Genomic DNA, 13241 nt, shown 5'->3' with positions numbered 1-13241 from the left:
CACTCTTGCTTCTCTAATTATTTTGGTGTGATATTGTGCTGTTAATTTGAGATCTTTCTCACTTTTTGATGTATGCATTTAGTTCTATAAATTTCCCTCTTAACACTATCTGAGCTATATCCCCCAAATTATGGTATGTTGTATCTTTGTTCTCTTTACTTTAGAAGAACTTTTTGATTTCTGCCTTAATTTCACTATTTACCCAAAAGTCTTTCAGTAACATGTTGTCTTATTTCCATGTAATTGCATTGTTTTCAGAAATTTGTTTTGTCTTGACTTCTATTTTTATTGTGCTGTGGTCTGAGAGTACATTTGGTATGATCTCAATTCTTCTGCATTTACTGAGGATTGTTTTATGTCCAATTATGTGATCAATTTTAGAGTATGTGCCATGTATTGATGACAAGAATGTACATTCTGTTGTTTTGGGATGGAGAGTTTTGTAGAGGTTTCTCAGATCCATTTGGTCCAACATTAAGTTGAAGTCTTGAATATCTTTGTTAATTTTCTGCCTCAATGATTTGTCTAATACTATCAGTGGAGCATTGTCTCTCACTATTACTGTGTGGGAGTCTAAATTTCTTTGCCTGTCTCTAATAACTTGCTTTATGAATCTGGATGCTCCTTTGTTGGGTGCATATATATTTAGGATAGTTAGGTCACCTTATTGGATTGAACCCCTTACTGTTATGTAATGCCCTTCTTTGTCATTTTTTATCTTTGTTGGTTTAAAGTCTGTTTTATCTGAAATTAGCATTCCAATCCCTGTTGTTGTTGTTTTTTTCTGATTTCCATATGCTTGGTAGATTTTCCTCCATCTTTTTATTTTGAGCCTATTGGTGTTACTGCACATGAGATCAGTCCCTTGAAGACAGCATATTGTTGGGTCTCACTTTTTTCTCCAGCTTTCCACTTTGTGCCTTTTAAGTGGCACATTTAGCTCATTTACATTGAAGGTTAGTATTGATATTTATAAATTTCATCCTGTTATTGTGTTGTTAGCTGGTTATTATCCTGGCTTATTTTTGTGGTTGCTTTATAGTGTCACTGGTCTGTGTGTTTTTAAGTGTGTTTTTGTGTTAGCTGGTGGTGGTCTTTCCTATCTATGTGTAGTGCTCCTTTTAAGATCTCTTGTGAGGCAGGTCTGCGGGTAACAAACTCCCTCAATGTTTGCTTATCTAAAAAAGGTCTTATTTCTCCTTCACTTAGGTAGTTAACTTTGGCTGAATATGAAATTCTTGGTTTTTCTTTAAGAATTTTTTTTCTTTAAGACTGTTGAATATATGCCTCCACTCTTTTCTGGATGATTGTGTTTTGTAGCTGAGAAGTCTATTAGCCTGATAGAGTTCCCTTTTTAGGTGACCTGCCTTTTCTCTCTAGCTGCCTTTAACACTTTAACATTCTTTTTTTTTTTTTTTTTTTTTTTGACTTCAGTAAATCTGATGATTGTATGTCTTAGGGATTATATTCTTATGTAGAATCTTTCAGGGGTTCTCTGTATTTCTTGAATTTGACTGTCAGCTTCTATAGCGAGGTTGGGAAAGTTTTCGTGATATCTTGAAATATGTTTTCCAAGTTGTTTGTTTTCTCACCATTCCTTTTAGGGATGCCAGTGATTCATAGATTTGACTTTCTTGTATAATCCTTTATTTCTCAGAGGTTTTCTTCAATCTTTGTCTTTCTTTTTACTTTATTTTTGCATGACTATCTTATTTCAGAGAGCCAGCCTTCAATTCTGAGATCCTTTCCTCAGCTTGGTCTATTCTACTGTTAATGTAGTGATTGTATTGTGAAATTCTTGTGTGTTTTTCAGCTCTGTTAGATCCATTAGGTTCCTTTTTATACCAGCTCTTTCATCTTTCAGCTTCTGTATCATTTTATTGTGATTTTAGTTTCCTTGTATCCGGTTTCACTACTCTCCTGAATCTCAATGATCTGCATTCCTATCCATATTCTGAATTCTATTTCTGTCATTTCAGCCAGCTCAGTCTGGTTAAGAACCTCTGTTGGAGGTCTAGTGTGGTCATTTAGAGGATGTACAACACTCTGGCCATTTGAGTTACTGGAGTCCTTACATTGGTTATTTCTCATATCTGTGTGTGGGTGTTTTTTTCATTGGTGTGCAGATTGAGTACCATCAATAGACATCTCTTTTGGATGTTTTCATAGAGTTGAGAATTTGTGCAGGGTCTTTATTTGTAGCTGACTTCCTGTTGCTGGTGTCACAGGGTGATACGTTAATGAGGGGTTTTTAGTGTTGAAGCTTTAGGGTGTCATCCACTAAGTGGCACTTATGTGTATTGATCAGTTTGTAGGTTCCTGCTTGGTCATGTGGGTCACCTATATTTCCTCACAGTTGCAGCCCTGCTACCTGCCAATGCTCTGCAAATCTGGGCTTCTTTCCAACTTAAGTGCTGGCTGTAGATCATGGCTTGGCACTCATGGGCTTCCCACTGTAACTCTAGGGCAATCTCAGAGTAGGGCTACTCTGTTAAGCTGGGGGTACACACCAGTCCCTAGTCACCTCAAATTTTCCAATACCCAAAGGTATCAACAGTGAAGCCTCCAAAACTACAAAAACTGTGATCCATCCTTCCCTCTGGGAGCTCTATCCCAGGGAGGTACAGTTTATTGCTAGCCTGAATGTATCTGTAGGAGACAACTGGACACTCTGGTTGGGAGGACCCTCGTGGCGAGGATGTATGAAATCAGAGATCCACTTAAAGAAACAGTCTGGGCAAATTTTTGTAGAGAAGTGCTTTGCTGGGGTTCTCCTCCAGCCCCCAGTCACCTTTGTACACCAAAGCCTAAAGGCCAGAATGGCTAAGTCAGTTAAACAGCAAAGATGGCAGCCTGTCGCTCCTTCTGGGAACTCAGTCCCAGGCAAATTTGAAACCCCTGTCAGCCAAAAAATACTATTGGGGATGACTGGAGACCCCAGTCCAAATCCACATGAATAAGCAGTCTGAACACCTCTAAAAAGCTGCTGGACTGTGTTGGGGGACCACTGCAATTCATAGTTGCCCCAGATTCCCTAGAGCCCTAATGCAGCAGTGGTTGAGGCTGTGAAACAGCAAAAGTGGTGGCCCACCCTTCCCCTTGGGAGCTCTGTCTGGGGGAGGTGTAACACTGCTACTGATGACTGGCTGGAATTCCAGCCAGTGGATTTTATCCTATTAGGAGCTGTGGAAGCAAGGCCTGCAGATAGTCACTGCTCAGCACCTAGGATTCAGTGCCTTTCCTGGGAGTGTGTATGGTGGTCTAATTTCCCACTTTGCTGGAGTTACAGCTGCTTTTGCCGGGAAGCCTAGGTATCTAAGGCTCCCAGATCTCCACACATGCTTGAACATCTGCTTTGCTGAGACTCCATGTGGCTTTGTGTCAGATTGAAGGCCCTGGTGGAGTGGGTTCATGGGGGGGATCTCCTGAACTGAGGGCTGCAAAGATCTGTGGGAGAAGCAGGGGATCCCAGGGTTGCTCATTCTCCTCCCACTTCTCTAAGTGAGGGAGGTTCCCCTGGCTTTGTGTCACTTTTTGGGTGGACTGTCAATCTGCTTTGCTTTTCTCCATTATCTGTGGGTGAAATTGTTTCCTTAGTTTGTCCCAATGCATGTACCTACCTGGATGTCTCAGCTGCAGGTGCTGTATTTACTCATCTCTTCCATGGTCCGTGGCCTATTGGGAACTGGGCTGCACAGCAGGAGGTGAGCAGCAGGCCAGCAAGCATTACCGTCTGAGCTCTACCTCCTGTCAGATCACTGACGGCATTAGATTCTCAAAGAAGTGTGAACCCTATTGTGAACTGTGCATGTGAGGAATCTAGGTTGTGCTCCATTTGAGAATCTAATGCCTGATGATCTGAGATGGAATGGTTTAATCTCAAAACCACTTCCCCAATCCCCACCCCAGTCCATGGAAAAATTGTCTTCCATGAAACTGGTCCCTGGTGCCAAAAGGGTTGGGGACTGCTGTTCTAGTCAGCCACCTTGGCCAACCCCCTGGAAGAATTTCGTGAAGACAGTTTAAAAACACCCACACACAAATATAAGAAATAACCAATGTAAGAACTCCAGTAACTCAAATGGCCAGAGTGTTGTACATCCTCCAAATGACCATATTAGTTCTCCAATAGAGGTTCTTAACCAGGCTGAGCTGGCTGAAATGACAGAAATAGAATTCAGAATATGGATAGGAATGCAGATCATTGAGATTCAGGAGAGCGGTGAAACCCAATGCAAGGAAACTAAAATCATAATAAAATGATACAGAAGCTGAATGATGAAAGAGCTGGTATAAAAAGGAACCTAATGGATCTGATAGAGCTGAAAAACACAACTGAGAGCAGTATATTTTAGCTAATACATCTAATTGACTTTGTTTTCTCACTCAAGCCTTTTATTATTTGGTAAAATACTACATTGTGAATATTTGTTTTAAAATATGTAGTTTGTCTCATCAAAATATATCTTACAATCGAAAAACAGAAGTTTTGAAATACATCTCACTTCATTACTTAGAAAGACATCAGAGAAATTTCCCAAAAACTAAAAAGTTTAGCACTATTGGGGTCACAAACATACATTTTATTTCACAATTCCCTATTTTAGTTATAATTATTTGAGTGTATTTTATGATCATTTTTTAATCTGTTATAAACACTATCAGTTGGAAATTAAGGGCCTAAAAATAAAATATTTAAAATTTGATTTATTTACTATGTTTATTTAAACTAGAAAATATTATTTGGTTAAGACAGTGTTTGATAACCTTTAAACCTTGGGAATTTCCTCCAAGTGGGCAGTCAATATTATGGCTCTAGCCAGAACAAATTATTCTCCTATTCTTGGCTGCTTTGTTACAGCCACTTTGCCTGCTTTGTAGTTGTGATTTCAGGCATACCATTATAAAAACACATTTGTGAATAATATTAAATAATATGTATATATGATATATCTACATATAAAATATACTTTTTAACATTTATTTTTGTAAACAAGGTTACAATTACAGTATTGCTTTTCAATATAAATATACTGAAATGTATAATGAACAAACTACTCATCAAACAGGTACAGATGCTCCTCAATTTATACCAGGGGACTATGAAACAATAAGCCCATTGTGATTTGAAAATATCGTAAGTTAAAGGTTCATTTAATACCATAATAGAAACATCTTTATGTAAAAAAATCACTGAGTCAGAGACTTAATGATTTGAATTTGTGAGGCACATTCTGTGTGCCCAGAGCTGTATACTAAGAGTGGCAGATTTTCATGGGATCAAAATGTGGTTTTTGGTCTTGGTTGTGCATATTTTCTGGGCGGTGAAATTGCTAAAGTTGCAATGCCAGTCTCCACTGTCTGTTTTCACTCTCCTCTCTCTTTCCTCCAGGGCCTGTGAAACTGTAACTGTATCATCTCTCCAGAAATAACAGGCATGTATTCAAAATATATTTCTTTTATTATTTTATTACTTGACTGGAATATATACTTCCCAAGTTTCATTGGTTCCTGGTAAAAATTATGCACATTTAAATAGGACCCAATTTTACTTAATATCCTTTAATATTTTATGAACATACAAACTAAATTACATGTTACTTTTGTCTTCAGTAAAATTTTTTCTAGCTTGCTTTTCTTGAAATTATTTTAGACTTTAAAATACAAGTCATATGTAAACTGGGATTTATGACCTACTTGTATGCCATATTTTATTAAAACTCATAATCACAATATAACAGAATAAGTCATTCTGAGGAAAAGGTAAAAATTTGCCCTGAAGAAAATACAAGACACAGCTGCATTTCAAATTCTTATCTGTCCCTTGCTTAATATTTCATAATGATTCCTTTTATTCTTTTGATATGCTTTATCAGTGATTTTCTCTTTTATCTTACCTTTTGCAATTATAGTATTTCTTTCAATGCAGCCTATGTTTAAGAATATGTGGCTAATGAAGAACCAAAATGTATTAAAAGCTTAGTTGCCTATTCACTGCCACAATATGCAGTTCCAAAAAAAAAAAAAAAAGAGAGAGAGAGAGAAAATAGAGATCAAATGTAATAATGGCAATGGTCAGGAATTAGAAACAATTACATGTCTTTATTTTCCAAGCAGTTATTGCACTCAAATTACAGTACCCTACTTTACAAGTGACTTTTCTTAATCCTTCTAATAAAGCCTAGAGCACCTCCTCAAACAAATATGTTTAGATACATACGCACACACGATGAACCCGATTGAACAATGAAGGAAGGTTCAGTTATCTCAAAAACATTTAAAAATATTAATTACCTGCAGATATGACAGTGAAAATGTTTAACAACCAGTCTGGCATTGACTCAGACCAATCAGAACAGTGGCTGACTGTACCTGCTGATACTGCTTTACTGGAGTGTGCAACCCTGGTCATCTAGATAGGGTAACATTTGTTGCACTCTTGGACAGTAAAATGCAAAATCAAATGATAATTTGTGTCTATGTGTAAGTATTTTATTTTCCTTTTTGTAATAAAGTGAATCATATATTTTCTATATTTTTCTTAAATCATTGTTCATTTTTTGCCTTTGAAACCAGCATAAGACCAGGACTATTCAAGGTCAAAGTACTTGGGGAGATGGGCCAGTAGGAATAGAAGGAAATGGTAGAACCCAATAGATCACAGTCATTGATTGTTGATATATGTAACTGTATGTAATTGTATGTTACTATTTCTTTCAATTTCTGATTTAAAGAGAGACATTGTAGTTGAAGGACTATACATAGTTCATCCACAGGATTCTAATGATTCTACCTCCCTTATTTTCTAAAGATCAAATAACCAGATGGATATTATGCTAAGATAATTACAACAAAAGCATATTACATGTAAGAGTCTTATTCTACCTTATTTAAATAAAAATATTTTGTAAAGAAATTAAGTAGTGAACATTAAATTCATATTTATAAGTCTTTGTATGTATATGCATATATATATATTATTAAATGCAATTTATTACATATTTACAATTATATATCAAACAAAATAAATTATGCAAAATTAGTAAAAATCAATTTCAATAGAGATTATTTTTTGAATTTCATTTTCACTTTGTGCAAAAATATTACACATGAAAAAGTATTGCTTTTAATCTCAGGTGTTTTGTCATATTTTATTTGAATTTATAAGTGTTAAAATGATGCTTCTTTAATTATGAAAATTTATTAATTAATTTTGACAACCTTGTTTTGGATGCTTTATCTTGAGATAGTATATGAAATTTCTTTCATTTATTTACTCCTTGAACAAATATTTTTTTAAAGTCTATCATGTATGAAGCATTATTCTGTGTACTTGAAATACGTTCATAAATAAAAAATCTAGTTGATGTGGCGCTTACAGAATAAAAAAAGGGAGATCACGAGCTGGCCCATACATTCTCAGATCATGTGTGGTCAGAGTGTAATTGGGCTTAAGGCTGTTCATTCATTTCATTAAAGATAGTTACAGTTATATCCTTCCCCCTCTTTTTTTTTCTTTCTTTAATTACATTTTGTGAGTTTTGAAAAAGAAAGTCTCCATGCCTCTTTGACCAAAATTAATAAACTACTTTGGCTATCGAAAATAAAAGTGGGGTGAGCGGGAGAAAAAGCTCCAGTTCAACTATTAACCAACAGCAGCTGCTACATTTCTCATCATTGACATTCACAAAATGAAAATATTTATAAACAGCAAACATTTTTTGAATTTAATTTAAAAAACCCTCACCTTCAAGAGTAAACCAGATGGATTGTTTTATATTTAATTTTGCCCAATTTTCTTATTTTTACTAGAAAACTCATGTTTTGTGAGCATAATTTTCAAAGCACCATATTTTATATTCACATATTTATCACACTCTTTTCTGAAGTGGAACACATTATGTGGCAGATAAGTTTACATTTCTCTCCAAATTAAACTTCTGTTTCTCATATCAAAGTTAAGTGAAACTTATACCTAGCTGGGAGATGGTAGTAAACACTACCTTAGCTGAACAAACGATGAATTGCAATTTGAAATAAAATGATCAGTTTCTACTTTGGCTAGTTACAAACACACATATAATAAGCACAGGAATTATTACCTAGTGTAGCTGATGACGAAAAGATGACAGGATCTCACATTTTCCTTCATGCTATCAATGTCCCTTTAAATAAGACAGAAAGTTTAGAAGAAAGGAATATAAAATAATAAAATATCAATTCTATAAAAATGACTTTGTTCAACAGCATTTTATCTTTCAATGTTTGCTATGTAGTTAAATTAATATTTTTGGCTAAATAAATAGATGCTTTTTAAATATAGGAAATTTTAGTCTATTTTTATCTCTCTTGTTGTCCATATATAATAATTTCTCCAAGGTAAACATCAAGAAACAGATTGTTAATGTTTGTTTATGAACATGTTCAAGATTATTCAGTATTTAAAGACTTTTCTGAAATGATTGTACAAGTATTAACCAGACGTAGATGTGAGATGGGAGCTCTTTATGCTTTACAACTTTTCAAAAGTTAATGTTAGCAGTTTAAATCATTCTGAACGTAGCAGTGTGAAATTGATGCTATTTTTTTTTAAATTTACAATTCTGAATACCAAAGGTTTGGAACACCTTTTCATATTTATGAGTCATGTGTTAATCAGCTTTTCTGTGATAGGTCATGATAACAAACCACACCCAAAAACCTCAGCAGCTTACAAGAACAAATATTACTTCTCGCAAATTTTAGTTCTGACTCTGCCCTGAACTTATTTTAGGGTGTGACTCTGTTCTGTGCTGTAAATTGCCTGGTGGTACCCTCCACATAATTCCTTCATTCCAGTTTATAGGATGAGGGAGTAGCTTCTATTTGCAATATGCTTTTTTATGAAGTAGGGAAAATGTAAGATAACTGGCATAAACTTTCAGTAACTTTTAAACCATCTGTTCATACGTTATATAGATCATGTTCACTCACCCATAATTGGTCAATGCAAGTAAAATGGACAAACCCAAAATCAGTAGCATGGAAGTGTATACCCCACTCCTTCAGTAACAATTAACATGGATGCACAATCTTATTCTAAGAGAAGGAAAAGTACAAATACGTGAAAACACTGATACAATCAATGACAACTCATGTGTATTTTTGGGGGCGGGGGTAACATAAAAGTTAACTGGGTAACATAAAAATTAGTTACCCAATTTTTTTCATTGAGTAGAACAAAATATCAGATCAAATAATAAAAATGCATATCTCAAATAAAAATATAATTCAAGTTATATTCAATTGGAGAATCTCTAGAGCAAATGTAAGGACTTGTGCAGAAATATATTTTCCTAAAATTATGACGCATATTTAACATGGGCTTCAAATAATTTTCTATTAAACTGAAATCATGTTTATAAAGGATAATTTATTCTCTTATAAAACTAATAGTAACACACTATTTGTGTGAATTCTTAGAATTTCATTCAAAAGTCTTTATATCCTAATACATATAATTTTATTTTTTGTGTGAATTAATCCTTAAAACTTGACGCATGTAAAAGACTCATATCAGGAAAAAATGTTGATTGAATAGGTTCATTTTTCTGCATTGTCAGAATTTGCTGAACACAATGCTGACAACCTGATTTAAAAAATGACTACAAGGTAACTAAACCTTGGCAGTTAATGATAGAGATGTCTGGGAAGACGTACAGGTTTATGTCCCCTGGAACTATTTGCTTACATTCCAAAGGATAATGGACTTAGAGACTTTCCCCTCTTCTCTCCAGATAAGATTTATTTATATTTTAAAAATTATGTCTCTTTCTTTCTGTTTTTCTCCTCTTCCCTCTCTCTCCCTCTTACTCCCCTCTCCCTTTCTCTTATTTGATTCTATCACTTTGATTCAGTAGAGTACATTTAATGTACATGATCTCTGTTTTGTGTATCTCAGCCTGGAAAATTTAAAGTGAAGTGAATATTGCCTTTCTGCATAACAAGGGGAGTACTGAGGATGAATATTTGTGCAATTGAGTTATGTACTTATGTGTTAAAGTAGAAAAACATTTTGTCCTTATTTCAAATGTCAGTGACTGTATAAGACGAGTTGATGGGTGCAGCACACCAACATGGCACAAGTATACATATGTAACAAACCTGCACGTTATGCACATGTACCCTAGAACTTAAAGTATAATAATAATAAATTAATTTAAAAAAAAAAGAATTGGTTGCCATTATCTTGAAGGTTCAAACTAAGTCAGACAGTTTTGAGAGCTTTAATCATTGGAACTGCAAGAAAATGAAAGCAAACAAACTTAATTACAGTTCTGCGTGGTTGGCTTTTGAAAATATCTTTTATACATATAAATTATCGACCTCTTGAATATGCAGATGCTGTCAAACAAATCTAGATGTTTAGAAGTTTCAATTATATTCCTAATAGTTTATGATGTGTCATGTCAATATTATGAAATTCTAATGGTCTGTGTTTGGGTTCAATATCATTTTCCATGTTTTTATTCAACATTCATTCACGTATTTCACCATTACTTTCAGCAGTGATGATTTTACATCTCAAGTAGAAAATAAAGTCAATATTTCACGTTCAAAAATTGTTAGTGAAGAATCTTTAAAATTAACTCTTTAAGTAGAAAAAGTTGATACTTTCAAGTTTCAGGGTATAACTTAGGTCCCAGTTAGATAATTCACCTTGAAGGTAAAATTTAAATTGTTGTTTTAAAAATTTCAGTTAGCTTAAGAAAATATATTTTTAAATGATTCATTATACTTCAGATTTTTTAAGTTATGTTTCACTTTATATTTTACTTATCAAACATTTAAACCTGTATTTCTTGATTCCCCAAAGAAAATTGAAAGTCTGTTATAAAATCAGTCTGCAAGAGTCCTGAAATTAAATAAATAAGGTATAAAGAACTGTTGAAAAATCTTGATGAACAAAGAGAACCATTGTTTAGAGTTCAGACAAATTTGGAGTGAAATCCTAGTTCTTTCACTTTTGGATTTGGGAATATTATTTAACTTCAGCCTTAGAGTACTCATTTTTAAAATGAGGATACAGCATCTTTCTTTAATGTTGTTTTCAAGTCCACTTGGAAGAAAATAAATGTGGCATGCCTGGCACAATTTCTCTGGTGTCACAGGAGTTAGATACATGGTAAACATGAGAAGTGGTATACTTGTAATGCTAAAATCCTAGCAACAATAACATAGTGCCTTACTTTGCCTGTGTGTAAACAAGAAACAACAAAATGTGAAAAAGATAATCTCCAACTGTACCAGTCTGCTTGCTATTTCCAAAACTTTTTTTACAATTTCTTAATGTTTGCATTATCATTAATTTTAATTCTTAAATCCTCTTGTTTAGGCCCTCCAATATTTTTGCATTTCATAAATTGTAACTGTTCTTTGGCACAAATGTTACCTTCACTATAGAACAGTTTCTCAGTTCATGCTGGACATTTCTCTTTTCCCAACTTACAGTCCAGACTGTTAAAAGCTACTTGCTACTTGCATACATGTCTGCCTCATGCTTAAGATTATAAACATTCTTGTAGTCAGTGAAGACATTCTGACAATAGAGAATATCAGCGCCCATGGAAGGAGACCAAGCAGGAATAATAATTCTATGTGCCAGAAATTAGAAGAGGAAGGAAGGAAGGAGGTAAAGAAAGTATTTATTCAATAAATCTTTCCGAATAAAGACTAATATCTAACACTTTTTAGCATTTAATATGTGTAAGATACTATTCTAAATATCTGAATATGTTAACTAATTTTTAACAGTAATTATATGAAGAAACTATCTTTACTCACTTCATTTTCTAGATGAGAGTTTACGTAAGTGTTACCAAAATTTTCAATGCTAAAATTGATGATACCCTGGATTCAAATAATGCAATCTGGATTCATAGCCTCTGATATTCATAGCAATGCTATGCTACTCTTCACTACCTGCATCGTCACTGTTAGAAGTGAATGGATACACGGATGAGCGAGTAAATGAGTGAACAAATGAACACAGGGTGCATCAGAACATTGTTATTGTACTTTCAATTATTGTGTATCTGTGTTTCAAGACTGTATGTCTTTGAAGCATCAGCATCCCTCTACTCTAAGAGGATGTGTGTGCATGTTGTTGCTTTTGTTGTTATCCTAGTTGTTGAAATAGTACAATTTTAATGCAATGCCCTTGGAATTATAAAAAGTTTCTCCAGGCAATCTGAAGCCTGAATTCAATAAAATGTCAAAGTGTGTACGATAGGAAACTCAACATAAAAGTGTAGAAACCACATTAATATATAATTTGCAATATTTATCTTTATAAAAATTAAATTTAGAAGCAGAAAAATATTCAAACAAAATTCAAAAAGAAATCCATTCACCATCCATGATTACCTTGAGCATTTTGATCAATTTCAGATGCTCCAAAAAATAACTTTCAAAAAATGAGTATTAATTGGCTGTTTCATAGTACCTAATACCACTAACTCTGGAGTCACATTGTCTGATTCCAAATGCAGCTATGTCAATCTCCATCTATATTATCTGGAGAATTACATATCTCTCTATGCCTTCATTTTCCTATTATAAATACAAGTAAAAATAATCACTTATTCATAGGATATTTGTATGCCTTAAATTACTTAATGTATGAAAATCAATGATAAAACTATGTCATATACTAAACACCTTATATGTATTTCATATCAGATTTTAATATTATAGTCAAGACTTAGAAAAGCCAACTATCTTCTCTCTATATGTGAAATCATTTAACTTTCAAAGTTGTGATAATGAATATATGTACTTTAATTATATCTACACATGGTTACCTCTCTCAACACCTCTTTCAAATTATTGGGCTGAATCTTTCCATGTTTCAATTAAATCTATACCTTAAAAGTCAATAAATCTTAGCCTTAAAAAATAACTTCTGGGGTGTTTCCAGAATACTTTTTATTTTTTTCTGGTCAGAGTTTCTCCTCTAATCATTTTACAGGGCTCATGAGATTGGTGGGTCATAGGATATTTCATAGTACTGGTTGACTATTTGGTATCTGGTTGGCTATTTAGTATCTCTAACTGGCTATTTTCTTTTCCTAAAGGAACCTAACATCTAGATTCCTCTTGTAACTCATAGAAAGGAGACCCCATCTGCAGTTCTAGAAATAGTTGCTGATTAGTTTTAGACAATTATGTGCAGCATTCCTAAGTAACTCTTAATGCTCCAA

This window comes from Macaca nemestrina, chromosome 8 (genome assembly GCF_043159975.1).
Source record: "Macaca nemestrina isolate mMacNem1 chromosome 8, mMacNem.hap1, whole genome shotgun sequence".
Lineage (NCBI taxonomy): Eukaryota > Metazoa > Chordata > Mammalia > Primates > Cercopithecidae > Macaca > Macaca nemestrina.
The sequence above is the reverse complement of the archived record's forward strand: the minus strand, read 5'-3'. Positions refer to the sequence as shown.